Source organism: Tachysurus fulvidraco, chromosome 2 (assembly GCF_022655615.1).
Source record: "Tachysurus fulvidraco isolate hzauxx_2018 chromosome 2, HZAU_PFXX_2.0, whole genome shotgun sequence".
Taxonomy (NCBI): Eukaryota; Metazoa; Chordata; class Actinopteri; order Siluriformes; family Bagridae; genus Tachysurus; species Tachysurus fulvidraco.
This window is the reverse complement of record NC_062519.1, coordinates 2,727,759-2,732,758: the sequence shown is the minus strand read 5'-3', so window position 1 is coordinate 2,732,758 and position 5,000 is coordinate 2,727,759.

Genomic DNA, 5,000 nt, shown 5'->3' with positions numbered 1-5,000 from the left:
TGTGTGTGTGTGAGTGAATGAGAGTGTGTATGTGCCCTGTGATGGGTCGGCACTCCGTCCAGGGTGTATCCTGCCTCGATGCCCGATGACGTCTGAGATAGGCACAGGCTCCCCGTGACCCGAGAAGTTCGGATAAGCGGTAGAAAATGAATGAATGAATGAATGAATGAATGTTTAGGGAAGGAGTCTCCAGTGTCAGAGCTTTGTTTTGTTTTTTCAATATAGACAAGTTAACATTCAGTTGTTGTTTGTTCTATAGTCTTAATATAGACAAGTTAACATTCAGTTGTTGTTTGTTCTATAGTCTTAATAATATATAAAGAAAAGAGAATGAATGTTAATTGCTGTTATAACATAAGTCAATCACTTCACGGATGGAAGCGTGCTAACATCACGTAAACGTTTAAAGAGAAGTCGCCGACCCAAACGAGCACTTTGAGAAGAACGACGTCTTAATTAATACAGAAAATAACATTCTGTATCTCCATCATTCAGTATTTGAAGGCTTCAGCACAGAGGATCTGAACTCAGATGATGAGCTAGTTTAAGAGTTCCTCAGGATTTACTGGTTACATAACACACATTAAAAATAACCTGTATTTAACTGTAGAAAGGACATCATTTTCTTTAATCTCACTCTCCGGTTTTTATGGTAATTCACTCTCTCTAGTGTTTATAATAATTTATATTTACACTCTCTTGTGTCTCCCAAATGAGGATGAGTTTCCCTTTTCTGTCTGGTTCCTCATTAGGTTTCTTCCTCATACGATCTATGGGAGTCGCCTCAGGCTCGACCGTTAGACATAAATAAGAATCAATGGAATGTATTTATGTTCTGTAAAGCTGCTTTGAGACAATCAAGTCAAGAAGCTTTTATTGTCATTACAACCATATATAGCTGTTACAGTACACAGTGACATGAGACGACGTTTCTCCAGGATCGAGGTGCTACATAAAACAAAGACAGGGCTAAGGACATGTAAGTAGTCTTAGCCACATAAAGTGCAACTGTGCAACCTGGGACAGGACAAGACACAAAAGACAGTGCAGGACAAAATACAGTGCAGGACAAGACAAACAAGACAGTGCAGGACAAAAGACAGTGCAGGACAAAATACATTGCAGGACAAGACAAACAAGACAGTGCAGGACAAAAGACAGTGCAGGACAAAATACATTGCAGGACAAAAAACAGTGCAGACATAAAGTTACAAGACAATACAAAAAGTACAAAAAATACAATACACAAAAGACAATAAACAGTAACAGAAGAAGTGCCGACCGGCCAGTGTATATACTGTGTGTGTGTGTGTGTGTGTGTGTGTGTGTGTGTGTGTGTATACTGTGTGTAAATACTGTGCTCCATGTACTACTCAGTATAGTACAGTTCAGTTATTGAGAAGCCTGAATGTCCGTTGTTAAAAGCGCTAAACGAATAAAATGTAATCGAGCAACAACATCCGACAACATCGTTCCAGATTGACTTTATACCGTTAACTCTGTTTTTATTCCTAGCGTTCGGACGTGTTTTCATTTCAGATGAATCGGAATCACGGCCTCGGTTGCATTTGACAGCAAGAAAGGAAGATAAACAGAGAGAAAGTAAAGTGCAAGTAAGCACAGTAAATATCTGAAGACTGCTCTTTGGTGATGGAGAGTGGTTTTACGTAGTAAAGCGATACGTCTCTGTGAGAGCTGGAGTAACTTTGCCAGTCTGAGTCTAATCCTGCGCTGGCCCAGTACCCTGCTGTGAGAGAGGGAGTTACTGAGTAACTCAGCTCATTGGCCATCATCGGCATTCTCTCTCCGACTGCTGACCTCGGTGTGCCCCGGCGCTCGCCTTTCTCACTCTCGCTGTCTCACACACACTCTCTCTCACACACTGTTCTGTTTCTAGTTGTCATACTGTACCAATGGAGCTGCATGGTACCATTATTAATGATTGCGTGGTGTTAAAGTCATTGTCGCTTGATGTAATTTGGCTAAGCATCGTCAGTTTGGAGTGTTAGAGTCACACGGCGACAATATCGCAAGGATCATTTGGTGCTGTGCTAGGCTGAAAAGTGTGTGTGTGTGTGTTGGGTGAAGGTGACAGGGTTGAGGGGGTTAGTCCCTCCCAAATGAACAGCTGAGTTATCTTATTTAGTCTGTATAAAAGCTGCCCAACTGTCATAACAAAGGGGGCTGGACAGCAGGCCTCTAGAGCAGACAATAGGGAGTCAATGGCTCCAAAGAGCGTCCTGAATGTGCTGATTCACTGAAAGGAGACGCCGCATGAATGTCTGAATGGGACGGAGGGATGCCCATAACAAAGCTCAGATCCGAACTTAATTGGGGGGCATCAATCAGAGGGTTCACGGCGCTCACGCTCTCAGCGGTCACTTGGTGGGAAACAGGGTTGAAAAGCACCAACCGAAGGACTTTGGACTTCAAGTAGACAATGACAAATGGAAAACTATATAGATGTATGTTAGCATGAAAATCTGGATTATGCACTACAAGCATGTGTGGGTTTGAATACAGTACATCATGGGTTCTTTAGAATGATAATGTTTGTTCATGGCTGGAGAACCGTAATAGTATTGTAACATCGAGTATGAGACAAATCTCAAATGAAACCTCAATGAAAGGAAAATGATGGAACCCTGTTTGTTTTTAGCCTTATTTGATAACTAAAGGTGTATAGAGTGTTATAAAAACAACCTCCATGACTGTAAAAAAAAAAGAAAAAGAAAGAAATACATTTTCCTTCGCCACACGAAGGGTTCTTTGTTCTGTTGTTCTTGCAGGAAAACCCAAAAAATCCATACTACAGTACAAAGGGTTTTACTTTCAGAAAAAGGCTCACAATAGAACCTTAGTAGTCCCTTGAAAAGCTGGAACTTTTTGTCATTCAAGGAACCTTGAGAACACTCACGAACCCTAATGAGTTTTTGAGCCCTCACTCAAGGATTCTTCAGTTCATTTATCCATACAGTAACTAAACGATTCCCTATAGACCCCTATTATACATACGGGTTTTATATTGCGGAAAGGTTCTAAAAGGAACTCTTTGGAAAGTCGAATCGATCAAAGAACCCTTTGTCAGGAAGGCATCAGTCTTTATCCTAGATCCCTTATTCTTCATGTAGACTCTTCATGTGGGGTTCTTCAGATTGTTTCTCTATAAAAGAACTTAAAAATTTGCAGAAGGTTTTCTTCTACCAGGAGGCAGCTAGTTAAGCTTCGGTTTAAGTGCGGAACCCTTGCCTGGGGTTAGGTTGTATTTCGCAGGGGACCTTTAATGATTCTCTGGCAAAACAGTGCGTCTTTATCAGACGTGATTGTCTAACACCGAGATTGCTTCATGTCCATCTGCAAAAGAGAAAGACATAATTAAAATTGTAGTTTTCCGGAAATCTGGGGATATACCAGGAATCCAAGAAAGGAATTCTTGTCCTTATTTAAGAATGCAGTCGAAGTTAATCCACATCCCGGTGTCCTGCTGTGTTTTGTGATGAGTGCAGGTTTATTACGGCCAGCGGACGGCTTACAAGATTTCGAACCTGCGCTTTCTTACCACACGTTTGTCAGATGAATGGAGTGACTTTCCTGACTTAGACAGGCCTAACGGGATTTGGTGTGAGGCATGACCCTGGGCTTTGTTGTATTGTCTGGCCATCTTTCACATCACAGTGAATTTCGACTTACTTAACTCCACAGCAAATCAGTCTTTGTTTTATATTCAAATGTCTGCAGACTCTGCGAGGAACTTTCCCACACGAGGACCCGATCCAAACATAATGATTCTGTTTTATTCGCTAAAACTTTAAATACGATGTGTTTGTTCATGTTTGCTGGCAATAAACGCAACAAGTGAGGAATAAAACACTTGGGGACGTGGGGTTGAAGGAAAACAATCAACGTGGAGGTGATCCTTAGGTTGTGTTCAGAAGAGCTTCGGAAGGTTATTTATAGCTTTGAGAAGCATCTGTCAGGAAGTCAGTTATACTTTACTTTAGCACACACTCAAGGCTTCTGCTTGTTCATATAGTGAAGAGCTAAAAAGAAAAAAAAAATGATGTCGAATATTCCAGAAGGTTTTCTTTTGAGAAAAAGCACCAAGTGGGACTCGGGAAGAAGTCGTATAAACTTCAAATTCTAGGTTCTTCAAATCGTTCCTCTCTGGAAGAACGTACGAGAGGGGTTTCTTGTGAGAAATGGTTCCACTTGGAACTTCTTTGGAATGGTAAAACCGTTCCATCATTCCACCCTTGGGAGGAGTTTGTCTGGAATGATTCAGGTAAACTTTACTCTAGAACGCTTATCGGTTCTTGAGCATAACACGCTCGAGGGTTCTTCTTCGGACTTAAAAAATTCCCAGATGGGTTTAATTTTCTATCGGGTTTGGACAGTAGGAATCATTGCTTAAATCTGTAACCATAGCAACACAAAACACGCATCGATCGAGTGTAATATCGGCGAAACAACCGGATAGCTTGCCTCGCAAATTGATAATTGACAGCACGTATTACAGCAGACGTTTAAGACATTTTAACTTTCTCAGATGTCTTTTTTTTTTTTTTAAGTTTTCAAAATGTGATATAAAAAAAATGGCTTTGCATATTTGTTTTGGTCCAATGGGTTTGATTGATCCATGTTAAATAAATCTTTTAGTTTTTCAAACAGTTTCTGGATCTTTTCTAGAAAGAAGAAACACAAATAATATATGGTCAATTCTATAAGATTATCAGTCACTGTAATGGTCCAGGAGGTCCAGGAGGTGTGTTTTCACCATGAGGTCCATGAGGTGTGTTTTCACCATGAGGTCCATGAGGTGTGTTTTCACCATGAGGTCCATGAGGTGTGTTTTCACCATGAGGTGTGTTTTCACCATGAGGTCCATGAGGTGTGTTTTCACAATGAGGTCCATGAGGTGTGTTTTCACCATGAGGCCAATGAGGTGTGTTTTCACCATGAGGTCCATGAGGTGTGTTTTCACCATTAGGTGTGTTTTCAAC